Below are 18149 nucleotides of genomic sequence, written 5' to 3'. Positions count from 1 at the left end.
GGAGATAAGTGGGGTTGGAATGCATGATGTCAAATCCACAAAGAATCATTAAAAATAAAAAGAAGAAGAAACCATGAAAATGCTAAATATGGGTATTTTTACACAGAATAAGGAGGAAAAAGAAGGCAATGAGAGCCTAAAATAAGCCAGGGTGTTTGGAAGAGGGAAATGAAAAACATGTTCATGACCACTAAGCCTTTAGCTAAGGGGTAACTATTTCCTCATCCATTTTTATTAACCAACAAAAGCCGCATTTACATGCTGTTTCAGTTATCATTTTACATTGATAGATTAATTTCCCATTCCAAGCCCCAGTCATTTTCAAGTTATTTTTTCAAGAGCTCATAAAAATATGGCATGTATTTGAGATAATATTTTTCAGATGCACCATTTAGATTTTTTTCTGTAAAGCATAATCCATATCCAGTCAGTTGTTTTTGAAATTGGGAAGCCATCTAGTCACACACATGGGTATGTGGTAGGCACTGAGTGTGCATTGATAGTTTATTAGGTACTGAGTGTGAATTATAAAGCCTTGCATCCAAAAAACTTACAGTTCACAAACTCAGAGTACATGGGCACATCTGAGAGACATACCACAAAATAATTCACCATAGTTACTTGCGTCTTGAAGAAATTTTCCAAAAACAAACTTTCAAGGAAGCAAAATCTACATTCTGAATTTCTATTAAAATCAATATAGTTTTGGATTTACACAGTGTGACAAGTCATTGTTATATAATATTTCAATCACTCCTCACAATATGCCTAAGAGATAGTATTAATCTTACTACCTTCTAAGAAGAAATTATAGCCTAATCTGTGACATTACTAGAAACATTTTTATGTTATATAATTTGTGATGTCTAGAAGAATGTTTGAATATGAAACTTTCAAAGAACAAATACAAATCATTTTTGTTTCATCTTACTATGTTTTATTTTGTCATGTCTAGTTGTTATCTCTTATTCTTTTCTGATTAGAGACAGAAAGGGAGTGGATCTTTAGATGTGACGAGGTGAGGAAGGACTGGGAAGAGTGGAGGAGAGGGAAACTATAATCAGGATATATTGTATGAGAAAAATCTATTTTTAATAAAAACAAAAGAGACTAACAAGAGGAGAGTACACAAATTAATTTAACTCCCCCCTTTCTTTTTTCTTTTTTTTTTTGGGAACCGGAAATATTGTAAGGAAATGAAAACCTCAATAATTGGGGAAAAGATATGTATTTTATGGTTTGTCTTGATAAAGTGGAGAAAATCCAGAAGGAATAATTCGGGATGAAGGTACACATATAATCACCTGAGTAAAACAGATACAATTAATTCTTTCTATACAACATTAAAAGAACACACTAAGTTAATACGTCTTAGAAAATTTCTGTGTTATATCAGCTGAACATGGTCATTGTTTTTAAATAGATAGAATATTTCATTATAATTGATAAGCCAAGTTATCCAGTCACTCTAAGGTATGATAGACATATAGGCTGTATTAACCTTTCTTCATAAAAATCAGTGGTATAATATACATCCTGCATTATTAATATTATACTCAGGTGCAGTCTTTCTTTTAGCTAACTAGATAGAAGTTGATGTGCAATTGAATGACGTTTTGGATGTTAATTAAACTAATATCTCCCAAGAGACTACACTATTTTTGTTCTAGTACAAGCACCTATCTTTATACATTCCACAGCCACACATTGTTAGACACTCCATTGTCTTTGCTCTTCAAATAAGGAAGCTCACGTCTGAGTATTACGATAATATTTATTGCCTTAATTATTAATAGTGATGTTCACACTTCATGTGATTTTTACCTGTTTCTAATTTACTTTGGTTCTTCATCATTGCCCAATTTTATATTTGATTCTATTCCGGATAGGAACATATTAATATGCTGATAGTTGGAAGTATTGTGAACTTATTCTTTCTATTTTTCTAGTCTTTTAATATTAGTTAATATATTATTTATGGAGCAGAAGTTTAGATGCATTTATGATAATTTATTCTTAAGACTTTGGAGTTTCTTTTTCTAGTGTTCCTTGTAAACGCTCTATGATGTGCAACATTATTTTGCCGTTTTTTTCCAATTATTTCTTACAGTGTGGAGGTTTGAGTTTTTAGATTTAACTTTAAAACCACATGAAACAAATTTTGTGTACAATCAAAGAGAAGTTATTTTGCTTTCTTTAAGTTCCAATTACTAATCTCAGGGATATGATGGGACTTTAGTTTTATTCCTCCAGAGAAATTTACTATTTTGCTGTTTTCATCAGTGTACAGGATTAACTGCAAATTCAGGAGTGGAGGTATGGTTTTGGTGTATCTCCAAGACCTCAAATTTGGATAGGATTTGGTTGGGAGCCATGACTCCTTGCTTCAAGAATTACTTAAAGATGAAATTATTTTGTTTATTCCAGCAGAATGCTTGGAGGCAACCATGTATTTAGTCTGCCTTCTGATTCATGCATAGCCTATTGCACTTTCAGCTCTGTAACTTGTTACTGATCCAGCTCCTCATTCTATATGAGCTCGGAGCCTAGTATCCTAAATCAGTTCCATGCACTCATCTTTGAAATCAAAATTCTAGCTATTAACGTAAATAGAGAAATAGACAGCTTCTATTCTTCCTGTCTCCCTAGGTTTGTACTTTTATTCTGTCTCCAAATATTTCTCAAAAAAATGCCCCATATTTTCCAAAGAATTAGCTGTACAAACATTAATTAATATTTTGGTACTTAACAACAATTTCAGAAAGTATGAGCCATGTTATTTTCAGGAAAGAGACATTTTTAAAGCTTTGAAAATGTATTTTATAGTAAGCATTCTCTATCTTATTTAATTACTATATGCTCTGTATGAGATCATCTAATTGAAATACTTGAGAGTTTCCTTATAGCCCTGAATAATAGTTCTTAAACTAGCCAAGGCCAGCAAACTGTCATCTTAGACTTGAGAGAAATGCAAAGTTTTGGATGTAATTTAATACCTAGTACTCTACATCGTCAGATGAAGTGAACACAACAGGCTTCCAGATGGTTCTGGCACAACCTCAAGTTGGTAGTTGGTATCCTAACACATTGTTAGTTTCCATCACTGTAGGATCAAAACATTAGAATGATTTGTTATGTTCCTTGAGGAATTTATATACTTGCTTCCATTGCTTGAACTGATATTTATTAAACATATATCTAAAACATTTTGATTATTCTGCTACACAATTTTTGTAATTCTGTGAATCTTTTAATTTGTTTGGTGTATTTTGAGATTGAAAGCCTGGCCTGTTGAAAACTATAGTTTCTTGATTACTTTTAAAATTGCTATTCTCTAAATTTTGGTTTGGTTTTATCTATTTGTTTCCTGAAAATACAGTAACAATGTCAACTTACTGTTTTAAGTAAGATCTATTCCTGCAAATACTCAAAACATAATTTCCCACAGTTTTAACTATCTTCCTGTTAGAAAAACAGCTATTTAGAAGTGGTTTACCAGGACAGATAGATCACTCTATGGAATAGCATCATCATAAAGTATCAAAAATAAATAAATATAAGATAGCTTGCTGCTTTATGTGAGGATAAGGATTACCAAAATTTTAGCAAAAAAAAAATCAAGTGAAAGCCTTTCAATTTAAAACATAGTATCTATTTACACTCACCAGAACACTCAAATTTATTAATTAAAATGTATAGTTATATGACCTTTCATTCCTTTCCTAAAGTTTAATATAAATTATTCCATGTGAAATTGGGAGGAGGTAATAAAATTTATTATTTCTCGATATTGAATACCATGTAAAGCCATGGACTATATAATGTGATATTATCTTCTGAAAGAGAAATACAGCATTATTTGGGAATGTCCAGTGAAGACATTGAAATAACGATTCTTAGCGTTGTGAAGCATTGACACAGAGTGAGTTTGAAGGTGATGTGTCAAGTTCTTCCTCGATAATTACAAAAATCGGTGGTCCTGTCATGTTTCTGTGAAATAAACATGTATCCAGTAATCAGTCTGAAACTAACTAGGACAGTTTGAAGTGAAGTATTAGGCCAAATAAACTACTAACTGAACAAGTTTCCAATTCCATTTGACAAAATATTCATTTTTTTAGGACAATGCTAAGTTTGTGGACATGGCTTCCTGTCACAGCAATATTGAGATGTTGTGCTATTGTTCATGAAGTTCTAAGTGCCTCTGCTTAGGACTTTGTGTACCCTTCTAACTGAGTGCTCATACACTGTTTCATCATCTTGGAAATTCTAAATGAAGAATCATAGCTATGACATGCAGAATTTATTCATAGGACATTATTTTAGCTCTGTCCCATATTTATAGATGTACAAGTGCATGACTTTGTAAATGTAACTTCACAAAAAGGAAGGATCATGCCCTATTGTTTGTGTGCTCATGATTTTTTTAAATAGTATATATCGAATACTAAATGTTAATATACTGACTGAGAAAATAGGTATTTAAAATAAACTACCTGACTTAACTTTGGAAAAGACTTCTTAAAACCTCAAAGTTTTTGCAATTGAAATTATAAATCAACATTTTTAATTAGCAAACACATGTAACAATTTTTTCCCACTCTTCATATCTGAAATGCCTCAGATTGAAGGCTGTTTCTACAGCAGGAGCGTTTTTAACCGTGATGAAAAATAGCCAAAATAGTCCTCTCCAATTCTTAAAAATTACTAAAATATGTCAACGTACATTATGATCAACTTAGAAAAATCCCAAGATAGAGTAATTCTCATTTCACTCAGTTCAGTATTCTTCACTTAGAAGCAGAGTATAATTAACCTCAGCCTTAATTATTTCACCTTCAGCTTAGAATCCAGTGCCCACTCTGGCTGCAGCTCGTTAGGATACATGAATATTTATTGAAATGAGCCATTAAGTCTGAGACATATGGAAGGGTTCCTATTTCTCCCAATTCCTTATGTTTGATGTCCCTCCATCACTTTACTGACTCTGTATCTAGAATTCTTTTCCTTTTCCTATTTCTTCTTCTCCTCACAAATCCTTTCTTCCTCTTCTTCACTGGCTCTCACTCACATTTCAAGGACATGTGCACCCTTCCCCAGTTAATATTCTAAAATGTCTCTGGGTCCAGGCATAGGAGTGTGCTTCCTGTTGCCCTCCATGGTGTTTATTATCTGCTACTTGTTTTCTATGCATTTGAAAGTTTGCTTAAAAGATAAACGGCTCACGGATACAGCCTTTGTCTTCAAATATTTACTATCCCAGTACTAAGAGGCAGGTTCAGAGTATATACTCCATAAATGTTTCTAAGTTTATGGCTGGTGTTCGTTTATTTGTCTTTAATAATATTTCTTTTCTTTCCATTTCATTCATGTTTTTCCCCTTCTTTTCTATCCTAACATAGCCTCAATCTTCCTGTGAAGTGGAGAAGGATACCTCCTGATCCTCTTGCCTACACTTCCCGAGGCCTGGAGTTGCAGGTGTGTACCACTAGAAGGTGATCACAATTCTTTAGTAACAACTGGATTCTACTGCTTCTCTAAAGCTTTGCAGAAAGACCTTATCTTTTAGTTACTTTTACATTACTTCTTTAATTTGTGTTTTTGCATGTTTTTACTTCATTCTTCATCCTTCCCTCCTTCCATGTCATACTTTGCATCCTTTCAAAACTCATTACGTCAGAGTGGTAACTTTTTTTAGCTGTTTCCTAATTTTCATTACTGGACTTCCTTTCTTTTTTTATGATTTCTTCTCTTGAACTTAATCTTGCTAGGTTTGCATCATTAATATCTCTCCTTGTACTTCTCTGTGTAGATCAATTACCTCTTCTGCTGTGTTATTTTGGAACACTGATAGTCACGTGAGCCATGCCAGTCTGGGTAATCACATGGAGTCATAAATTCACTTTAAGATGCAGACATCTTGAGTTTCACCTTTGTACTGACATTCTAAATTCAAAACTATTATGCAATGAAACTCCCATGTAAGCATGCCTAGAATAACCAACCCTGCTGTGGTTCCCAAGTGTGGCTTCCAAATCTTCAGCCAGCTTGATGATTCAGACTGAAATCTTTGCTCTCTGTCGCCCTAGCTCAGTGGCTTCTTTCTATGGCAGGACTAAACAATACCCCGTAGTTCACGATGCAGAGTTGAAAACCAAGGAAGGAAGAGTTTCCCACACTTGGCATTGGGGATCGGGGTTGCTATAAGGATCCTATAGCTGTGTGTTTGCTCTAATCTCAAGTGACTGAAAGAACCCAAGAATAAGCTCAATCCGATTTTAGGGAAGTGATTGCTCAGACTTTTCTTCCAATTTCACTGGGTATATTTGTTTTCAACAACATATGAAGTCACATTTTTTTTTTTAAGTGAACAAAACCAAAATATTTTATTTAAGTCATTGCTGAAATGTTATTTTTCACTGGGGCTGATTATCATGTCCTAATTTTAATGCTGCCTCTTCCCCTTGCTCCTAGCTTCCTTTCTTTTTATTACTATCATTTCGGTATATCATTTTTTCTTATTGCTGTTATCCATTGTGTCTGCTCTACTGTTAAAGTATAAGTTACGTAAAAGGGGGTTTACTTTTATGCATTTTCTATTTTAGTCATTCATTTTCCAAACGCCTAGCACAGTACCTGGCATATGTAGGTACTGAAAATGTTGATTTAGTGAGCGGTCAGGGAGTTGACAAGTGATGCCATGCTTAAATCATTTTGTGAAATAAATGTTTAATTTTTATATTCTTCCACCAGAATATTGAAAATATATTTAGCTTTTTGTAACTTTAAACATGAATGGTTTCAAGAGATATTTATGGGTGTTCCCTGTTGTGATGGCATCATACTTTAAAATTAAGTATGACCATGCACATGCTCAGAATGAGTTCCTGGGTTTTGATTATTAACCAGTGGACACTTTCCAGCATTCCAAAGTACTGACTTGTAGTTACCATGTGAATACTTTATGAATAGTCCTTTCATTACCTATTGCTAGGAATAGCTATCTCTCAGCTACTCCTCTGACTGGGTCCATGATTTCACTCTGAAATTTGCATTTACTCACTGACTATGTCTGATAGTGACTAAAAAGTACATAGGGAAATTAGTGAAAAACTTCAGGTGTATCCATTTTAAGAAAGCACTAAGAGGGCTTGGGATATAGACTGCTGTCTGGCATGCCGGGGCCCTGGGTTCCATCTCCAGAACCACCAAAGAGGAAAAAAAGGAAAGAGGGAAATAAACAAAATTGGCCAAGCAAAGCAATTGAATGTGATTACTGAAAAGAAAAAAACAATCTTTACTTTGCATGACCCATGTACAATATTTTTTCTTATTAAAATATATATGATGTGGATTTTAAAAGACAGGAAACTATCTGAGATTTTCAATAAAAGCTGAGGGGTTAAGGAAAATATCCTGAAATAAGTACGGGGTGGGTGTTGGATCAAATACACTATATTCAGAAGTGGTGTCTCAAAGCCTGTGCTCTGGGTGTTTTTGAGAGGAGGGAATCAGTCAGTACTGAACAAATGCTGCCAGTGGTTTTCTCCGAAGCTGCTCTATGACTCAGTATCTGATTTATTTATGTTTCCAACTGAAGTCTTTTTAATAAAGTTGTGGTTATTAATTTTCACATATCCTATTACTCAATTTCATTTAACTTTGTTTTGACCTTCAGTGTTTAGGAAGTGGTTTCCTTTCTGATCCACAGAGTCACATAATCAAGACAATAAGCTGTAGAATTGGTGCTACAGAGAACTGCAAAGACTGACAATGGGTATTTCTTCCTATGATAAAACCATTGGGTTTTGGTGTATTGCAAATGGAACTCAGAGAAAGCTCTCTTTTCTTGACTTTAGAATTAGAAAATACTATAGAGAAGAGACTATTATCAGCAATACTTAAAGCAACATTTTAATATATGGATTGCTGCTACTTATTTATCCATGTTACTGAAGAGTTCTCTTTCTACTTACCTGCATACAATTTTTTTTTCATTTTATATACCAATCACAGATCCCTTTCTCTTCCCTTCTCCCACCCACTAGCCTTCCCTCCCCCTGCCTCAACCCACTCCCTATTCCCTCCTCTAACAAGGTAAGGCTTCCCATGGGGAGTCAGCAGAGCTTCTGGTACATTCAGTAGAGGCAGGACCAAGCCCCTCACCCTACATCTAGGCTGTACAAGGTTTCCCACCATAGGTGGTGGGCTCCAAAAACCCAGCTCTTGTACCAGGGATGGATCCTGATCCTCCTGCTAGGGGGTCCCTTAAGCAGACAAAGATACACAACTGTCTTGCTTATGCAGAGGGCCTAGTCTAGTTCTATAGAGGTTCTACAGCTGTTGGTCTAAAATTCATGAGCTCCCACTAGTTTGGTTTGGTTGTCTTTGGAGTTTTCCCCATCATGAGAGAAGCACCAGGCTGAGCTCCAGGAGTCCTGCATACAATTTTAAATGCACATTTTTCGTGTAAAGGAAATGAGATGAGTAACTAGCATCTTACTGACTTCATTTAGGAAGATGGACACTGAGTTCCTTGGAAATACACTGACCTCTAACAATGCTGATCATGCACTCTCACTAGGAAGGTCATAGGTTTCATAAAGGGATCTGAGTATGATCTACTTCTCAAAGGCATCATAGCTACTTGACTAGCAGTTACCACCAACAAAGAAATAAAAAATTATTCTTATAATTGTTTAGTAAATTTTTATTAATCAGTATTCCTATAAAACATATGGTTTTAAAGGAAAAACAAGATATGAAATAAAAACCTTTGTTTAAGTGTCTGAGAAACATTAATACCTAGAAGAATCCCATTATTTAAAAAGTAGAGTAAAATTGACAAGAACAAAATATTCAGTTTGCAAAATCATTCAGAGATGAATGGCAATTATAAGAATAAAGATGAGTTAGTTTAGCTGTAATGAAGCAGAATAAAAAGAAATGCAGCAGGTAATTCCCAAGGCTTGTAACAAAAGCCCCGAGTTAGTGGCTTTGAATATATATTTTATCTGTCAGCATTTCACACTGATGATTTAGAAGATTAAAGTTAAAACTATGATTTAAAGAATAAAAGTAAAAAGCAATTGTCATATAAATAATGCCAGATAATATAAGCTTGATGAGGTTTATTTAATTACCCATGTTATTTGGAGTATCATTTGATTTAGAAAGTTTTGTTTGATAAACATTTGTCTCTTGGATGGTCATTTTCTGACATTTTCTAAACTAGGCTAAAATGTCTGGGCCCATGGGATACATTTTTCTCCGTCTCCCAGGGAGCATGCCACCATTACCCACTTCCACCAGTAAAACTATAGAATCATTTTTGTTCTACATACAGACAGATAAAATTTTAGTTTTCAGACTTGCACTATATACCGTTCCACTTGCTAGTTGAAGGCGTCTAAAAGATAGTCTACACAGATTTTTATATTATCACAATAAAGGTTATGTACCCTTGTTGAAATTCTAGAGACTACAATGTTGTGGAATAGGGAAGATTCTCCCAGATTTTAAAACATTTGCAAGTACATAATTAGACATCTTAGATATAGGACCAAAATTTAGGCAGAAAAGTCTTTATGTTTTGTATACATTTTTATACACACTTTTGAAAATAGTCTTACCAAACATTTTCAATGTTTTCATGAGGTTAGTTGTTGAATCTTCCACTTATAGTATCTTCTGTGGAGATATTTCCTCCAAATTAAAATATTACTGCCTAGATCAAAGAAGGAAGCTTTTAAGACTAAATTTCCTTAAGGGAATGAAACTCACAAGTTTCAGAAAGCTCACTGAATTTACAAGACTAATGAGACCCCACCTTATGTTTAAATAAGCAGTAAATCATGGATGGGAGAAAGGAGACTCTTTGGTGGAAAGGCCTGAAAACTGGATCAGGGGCTCTAGGGATGCAGCTTTGCGAGTCTTCATGTGTACTGGTGTGGGTTTTAGTGATTCCGCTTTTTGAATCATTCATACATTCATGTTTGGCTGTAAGTAAACCTAGTAATGTCACTGCTTCATTAAGATACACTTGGGTGGAATTGTTGCTTTGCTCTCATTGGTGACTGAACTGGGATAAGAGATATTTTTTCCCATCTGCCCAGGAAACATCAAGCAATTGTGGCACTCAATGGATGGGAGAAGGTCCATGAAGTCCCACCCATCCCTGGGAACTATTGGCTGTCAATAATAGTTGATAGAGAAATGACATTTTATTCAACCCTGGAGACACGGATAATTTCGCCCTACTCCAGAGAATAACTTTCTATCCACACTCAGATAAGAAATGTTAATTAAAGTTAATGGGTCATACATGAAACGAAGACAGAGGAGGAGGAGGAGGTAGACTTCTTCAGAAGGGTTTCAGCGGGAGACAGAGGGACATGAGGGATTGACTAGAGGTTAAAAAGGGTGAAAATTCATTATGTAAATTAATAACATTGTCAAACAACAATAAAAGATGGCATAGTATCTATCATATAGTACTCAACATAGTACTATTTATTTGTTGACTATGTTCATTAGTTAGAGACAGAAAAGTAAACAATAAATGTATGTTTGGTCATTTGAAAATTTGAAATGTGAAGCACTTTGGGTTTTAGAAAGTTTTATTAAGGATGTTTAATTTTCTTCTCTTTCCAACAGACAGAGACTACTATAGAAAGCCACATGCAATCAAGATGTAGTATTGTGGAGCAGAGTTCCAACGAATAGACACATTTAGAAAATATTCCTGTGTGGTGATATTTTATTTGTGCTGAAATGTGGTGATATTTTATTTGTGCATTAATAAATAAAGCTTGCCTGGAGATCAGGGGGGAAAGGCCAGCCATTTTAAATAAACAAAGAAGTCAGGCAGCACACACATTAATCCCTTAGCAGGCAGGATCTCTGTGTGTTCAAGGCCATTCTAGGGAACAGAGCCAAGTGTGGTGACACAGGCCTTTATCCCAGTACCAACCATAGAGACTGGGAGGTCTATTCAGACAGACAGACAGTGAGAGAGCTGTGAAGGAAGAGGAAATGATGTAGCTGGGCTAAGAGCCAGTGAGAGGGCAGAAAGGCAAGGCATATAAGCTTGGGTAGACAGGAAGTCACTCTCTCCTTGGAAGCTGCGGAGTTGGTGAGGTTAGCTGGTGGCTTTCCGTATTTCCCTGATCTCTCTAAGGCTTCAACCCAAACTTCTGGCTCCGTGTTTTTTTATTTAATAAGACCATTTTAGAAATTCATCTACATTCCTGTACTGAAGGCTCAGGGACATACAGAAGAGGGGATAGAAAGAATTTAAGAACCAGAGGACCAGGGAGATTGCTGTGAGATTGTGTCTTCTAGTAATATCAGAAGCTACTCTCATAATGCCTCACCAAAATGGCTTCCCAAATGTGAGCTGGACAAGAATGACTCCAACAGACATGCCGAAGTGTATGGGAGCAAAAGCTCAAAAGAACTTAACCCTGCACAAAGAATTAGGGGCAACTAAGGGATGCTGGGAGTCAGAGGAATAACCTTCCCCAGAGAAGAGCACACAATTGCTTATCAAGTACCAAAGGGTCAGCTCTAAAAACATGTGTAGGAATAATATTATGTATACTGATCAGGTTTTATACACACACACAAATATGTATATATTATATATATATTCATATATGTCATTCTGGGCTGGAGTTATCAATTACAATGCTTACTAAAATTTAGAACTATAAGATATCAGATATCCAATATCACACTTATGTTATAAGTATACATATATATATATATATAATTATGTAATTATAATTACAAAAGTTTGTATACATGTATGGATTTAAACACACACACACACACTCAGTATATTATATATTTGCAGGTAACAACAATTAAAAACCAAAGAGGCCATGAATTTGAAAGAAAGTATGCATATGTGGGAGAGTTTGAAGGGAGGAAAAGAAGAGAAAAATGTTTGCATTATAATCTCACAAATAAAAAGAAAAACATGTTATTTCTATACAATTGAAAGAATTCATTCTAATTGTTTTTCTCCCATATCTATATCATTGCCCAAACTCATCAAACTACAGATTTTTCAAGTTATATGTTTAAATTTATTGTTAAATCTTCTGAGAGCCATTACAAAAACTAGCTGATAGAGTCTGCCTCAGAGAAAGTGTTAATAGAATGTACCAACACAAACACTTGGCTTCACCTTATTTTATAAGTGAGGAAAGTGGAACAAACTGAATAGACGGTGAAGGAAATGAAATACATGCTGGGAATCCAGGAGGGCATTAAGTATAGAAATTGAGGGTAGTGAACAAGTACAGATCTGTGCTTCTCAGGATCTGTAGATGTTTGGAATTAATCCAACAAGTATTGATCATTCTGTGATGGAGTTATTAATGTCATTGTTTACTAAAATTTAAAACTGTAAGTTACAGGTATTCAATATCATTTTTGTGTTGCAAGTATACATACATATGCATATAATTATGCAATTATAATTACAAAAGTTTATGCAAGACTAATAAGTAAGTACTGATTTAACCATGGCATCTTTATGCCTAATTACTTACATGCTTAAATAGTTTCTGAACACATTAGAACAGTGATTCTCAGCCTTCCTAAGGCTGTGCCTCTTTAATACAGTTCCTCATGTTGTAGTGACCTCAACCCATAAAATTATTTTATTTCTACTGTAATTTTTCTACTGTTATGACTCATAAAGTAAATATTTGATAAGCAGGATATCTGACATGTGACCTCTGTAAGAGGGTTGTTTGATCCACAAAGAGGTTGTGAGCCCCAGGTTGAAAACAGCTGCTTTAGAGTAAGTCACGCAGTCAAAATCTGGAAAGTGTCCATTTTCATACTATCCAGGCAAATATGTTTATGTGCGTGGAATAAAACAACTCTTTACATCAGGGAAGCATTGACTATAGACTCTAATAGTGTAGGTTTTGTCCATCTTAGTAATGCTAATCAAAGTAAAATGAGTTAGATATTAAAACAATTTATAACTATGACATCAGAGTCAGATTTATAGACACCAGGGAAGTATTCAAAGGAAGTCGTAATGACAGAAAGTTCTTTATTTAAAAAAGTAGCATATAAGATTGAGGTTCTTTTGCAGTAACAATAAAATAAAATCAAAATTATCAGTGTTTACCCTTATTACATTTTAAACTCTTTGGGTTTTAATGTTTAGTTCTTGATATTTCAATATATTTGAAATTTTAACACAAAACTTGTTATGACCTCAGACCCCAGCAAGGCGAAGGAACTGGGCCTGAAGTAACACTTCTAGATAGATAGCTATTGTCACCTGATAGCTTCTGGGGCGTAGAGATTCTTCTAAGAGTGTAGCCTCCAGAAAGTTAACTACACTCCAGCAGAAGGCCACACACCCAAGAATATTTAGGCAGCACAGACTGGACTTCATGCAATCAAAAAAAAAAAAAAAGGACACAAGCTGGGTATGGTAGGAAGGAGAGTGGATCTGGCAAGAATTGGGGGGAGAGGGATCAAACATCTTATATGAAATCCTTGAAGAACTAATCAAATATACTAAAAAGCACATTTGTCATGCTTGACAACAAATAAAACCCTGCATAATGCCATCTCTAAGGTTATAAAATCAAGACATTATTGAAAGCCTTTGCTTGGGAAGTGAAGAACACAATGGTGAGCAGATGGAGTGAGCAGAGTTCACGGTCTCATAATTTCCATCACCAGTCAGCCTCAGATTTCCCTCCCATGCTAATATCTCCATAGGCTAGCAATAGCAGAACCTGCCCCACTCCCCAAAGCTTCCTTTTTGAACCTTTGCTAATCTATTTTTCTTGTCTTTCACTAGCATTCAACCTAGTGCAGATTAAGTTTAATCACAGGCTAAATATACTAGGAGAAAAGTCTTAAAGGTTGATATTTAATTGAATTAGGATACCACTTGGGTATACCAAAATGAACTTAAAATGAATAGAGATGGAGATACCAATTTGTATGCATTTAAATACCCATCCATCATTAGCAAACCTCCCTTTCCTCTTCCCACACCCACTGCCCACTCTAAATTACATACTTAAGCTAAATGGAAACATAATGGGCTGAGCCATATGTAAATTACCCTAAGGATCAGCCTGTACTGTCACAAAATACAGCTTCTTAAGATTTAATGTGCACGAAGACCACTCAAGATCGTGTAGGACTATTGTGTGCCCAAGAATTCTGCATCTCTAATAACATTCTAGGTGATGCTTATAGAGTAACTCACAAAAAACATTTTTTAAAGAGAAAGGCTTTCAAGCAAAGACTGTCAAGCTTTCTCCAAACTATAAAGTGGAACATTCTGTAGACTAGTCTCTATTGCTCATGGGAGCTGAAAATGTGACGGTTTGCTATACATATTCCAGTTGTCAGTCTCAAAGCAAAAATAATTATGACTTTCAATAACTAGTATAAAACCCACAGTATGGATTACTGTGGATTATAGATTTAAGGCTGACAAAATCCCGAACAAGTCTCATCATAACTGATAAATGACAACTGTACTTTTAAATAAATGATTATCATTGTTAAAAATATATTAGTAGTTCAATTGCTAACATATGAGCTACTAATATTTAATAGCATTTGTAAATCATTTACCAAATTTATGTGTTTTTCTCCTACAATGTGACAATGTCATCTCTCTTTTTATTCCAAGTTCATTAGGCATATTTAATCTAGTTATCTGGAAAAGATACTCGGGACATTGTTATTTACTGTTTTATTTTGCACTGACAGTTACATACATTTTTACCTTTTTATAACCCAGAGAAAAAAATATGATTTTTATATTTTCACAAAAGGAAAAGCCAGATAATGGTAAAATTCATAGTTTCAAAGCCTAATATTGAAAATAAAATGTTGACTTGAAAAATACATTTCAATGGATATTGAAGCATAAGTATATAGTGTTGCTTATCCCTAAATTATGTTTTTATTATATATGTTTTCATCATTTTTCTTGATAAATTTTATTTGAAACACTTTTATATCTCCTTTATCAAGCTCTCATTTTGCAGAGTTGAATATCAGAAAATATATCAAGATATTTGTGCTAACCTTCAACACGGTGGCTATGGCCACTCTTGGGTGACATCTTGTGCAAAGATGTTTCTTCACTTTTCAGGTCTGAATCTTCCACAGAATCATCTGCCTGGCTCTCAGGATGACTCCTAAATGTTGGTGAACACAGACTTTGTCCAATTTCCACTTCCTGTTAGGAAACATTAAAGGCATACATTTTAAAAGCTATCAGTGAGGAACAGCTGTGGTTTTCAGAGGTTTAGAAAGTGGGAATGAGGGAAAGAGGGATTTGTAGCATGAGTGATGTTTTCCAATATGCTTTGGGGAAAATTTTGATAACTTTGCCAAGAACTGCAAACACACATCTGACGCTTAGTTACTTCTCTGCCCTGGGTTCCACTTCTGAATTAGCTTTTCTTTTATGTATGTGTTCTCTCCTTCTCATAAAGTGAAAATAAGGGTCACAATACAGCGTAATATATGTTAATAGATGCAACTTCCTGGGTCTGAGAAATGTCAACGAGAGACTTTCAGAAAATAGCCATATATCAAAATTATATGCTAAAGACAGAAGGAAATGAGTTTTTTTAATGTCATGCTCACCCTATAATGATAATCTTAGCAATTACAGAGCTTCCAAATTACAAACACATTCAACCACCATATAGTGAGTACAGTTTGTCAGTTCAGAAAGATTATGAAATTGCTTCTTTCAGATAGTAATCAAGTGTGCAGTGATAAAAGATTCCCAAAGAAAAAGGCGAAAATATTTAAACATAGTGTCTAGCACTCCACATTTTATAGATTGAGTAATACAAGCAAACAGACCAAGCCCATAATACTAAATAACTTGAATTAATATTATAGAAGATGGGAAATGAATAAAGACAGTTCAAAAAATTATGTAATTTTAAATTATATAATTTAGAAATTATGTGATTTAAAAAATACAAAATTATGTAATTTAAATCAATTAATACACTGAAAATATTTTAATAGCTACATATAAATTTTAGATATTTGAAATAGTGGCTATATTTCTAACCAATAGGCATTCAAACAATTCTGCAACTGTCCTTTGCTTTTAAAGCATTGTCACAGAAGAGTCAAGTTGGAAAATTTTAAAACATTTCCCAGATAGATAAATTTGTAATTTTAATTCCATGGTTAGGAAAAGCGACACCTGGAAAAACAATGTGTTAGCATGTTTTCTAGTCACACATCTATATAACAGTTATTTTATTATTAAATACTCCCCAAATATGTAATATATAGAATTCATTAATGTGGCCTTTAAGTGGACTAAACCATTTACAAAAGAAACCAGGAAAAGAGCTTTATATTTTTCAAAGCATTGCTCTTAATAATAGTGCTTCCATGAATTATTAAATATTCAAATGTTATGAGCTTGTATTGACGCATAATGCTGAAGCAGATGCCAGCCATGTCAAAATGAAAATGAAAACCCCCAAAAGGATATTCTTGATCAGAAAAAAAAGTTATAATTTGAAAAATGATTGAAAGATGAACATGGTCTATGGAATGAGATTGATGACTTGAAAGAATAATATTAATTTCATGTAGAAACACAAAAATGTCATTTGGTGAAATTGTTTAAGCCAGTGATGAAAGTGATTTATACACTACTGATATTTTCAATTTGGAATTTGCTGTATTTAGAGTGTGTCATACACTGAGGTTAAAGAATGGCATTGACATTTCACATGTTAATGTAGCAGGCCTATATCTGAGCATCAGTCACCATAACCTGTCATTCTGATCTATATTCTTCAGAGCCATGATAAATGGCAAAAAAAAGTATCTTGGATGAGATTGTACTGAGCTGTCTCTAATCAAAGCAGTGATCTGGATTAATCCCTTTTAATCTGTTTTATGCACTGAACTCTACTTGAGTTATTATGAGCAAAACTCCATGTGCTTAAATAAGTGCATAAATGCCTGTTTGGAAAAAAAATAAAAGAAACACTTAACAATGAAGAGTTTTGAGTCAAGCCTACCATGGGCTGCTGAGTAGCTACAGGTCCCTTACCAAGCCCCTTGCCAGTTCTGGGACTAAGTAGTGAATTTCAAGTTCAACAACTCTATCATCTGAATTTTATTTTACTTGAGGTTAAAAAAAAATAGAAAGAAATACTACCCACATTTACGGTTTCCATCCTGATAAGAGTCAAAGTATAATAACTCACATAAAACTTTCTACAGATACGTAGAATTATACAATTCAAAAGAATTATTCTAGTGAGAAAGTGATGCAAATAAGTCCCCAGGGAAAATACTATATAGTCAATCTTTTAAGAATGAATGAAGCTTTTCCAAATGGAGAAGACTTTAGGAGAAATTATAGTGCATAGAAATGTGGTTGGCAGGAGTCTGACAGAAAACATGAGGCTGGATGACCTGCAGATCACCAAGGACATTTTGACTTTCTGGTCTTAGTCAAATGGAAAGTAAGTGAAAATGTTGTCATCTTTGGCACTATTAACATTTGGGGCTGGATAATTCATTATTTCAGAGGGATATTCTCCATGCTTAGGATGCTAGGCAGCATTTTCTGTTTTCATTCATTTAATGTTAGCAACACCCACCCAAACATACTCATTCATTGTCAAGTCTCCTATGAGAAACTGTTCACTACTGGTAGAAGGCTACCACTGCATAATAGGCTATATTGAAAATTCAAAATACACGTGGAGGAAGAGTTAAAATATGTACTATGGCACAGAAGGAAGCTGCTCTTTGGTACTCATTTGGAATTGATTCCAGGACCTTCTAGAAGAATGTCAAATCTTAAGATGCTCATATACTTTATATGAAATGGTTTAACATTTGAATGAAATCTATGTTCATTCTTTATGTTTCAAATCACATCTAGATGACATAATTCCTACTATAAGTACCATACCAAAACGTTTAGACTATTTTTATTTGCATTATTTCTTACTATATAATTTTTTCTAAATATTTTTAAATGTCCAACTGGTTGAATCCTCAGATGTGGAACTCAAAGGTATAGAGGGATGGCTATGCTCTAGAAGAGTGGTGACAATCTTGGATAGAGTGGAAGATGGAGCTGA

At 34.4% G+C, this 18149-nt stretch overlaps 1 long non-coding RNA gene across 2 annotated transcripts in view; it reads left to right on the top strand.

The window, feature by feature from the left end:
- The window catches only part of LOC128101989 (uncharacterized), a 94927-nt gene extending 83756 nt beyond the window's left edge, over positions 1-11171 (top strand). For both annotated transcript variants that reach the window (XR_008215290.1, XR_008215289.1), the window contains 2 exons: positions 5403-5478; positions 10657-11171. This is a non-coding gene — a long non-coding RNA (uncharacterized LOC128101989). The remainder of the gene's footprint in view (positions 1-5402; positions 5479-10656) is intronic.
- Positions 11172-18149: the final 6978 nt, after the last annotated feature.

The sequence above is a fragment of the Peromyscus californicus genome, unplaced genomic scaffold (genome assembly GCF_007827085.1).
Source record: "Peromyscus californicus insignis strain IS unplaced genomic scaffold, ASM782708v3 Scaffold_7__1_contigs__length_154581171, whole genome shotgun sequence".
NCBI lineage: Eukaryota > Metazoa > Chordata > Mammalia > Rodentia > Cricetidae > Peromyscus > Peromyscus californicus.
This window is presented reverse-complemented; position numbering and strand designations above follow the sequence as displayed.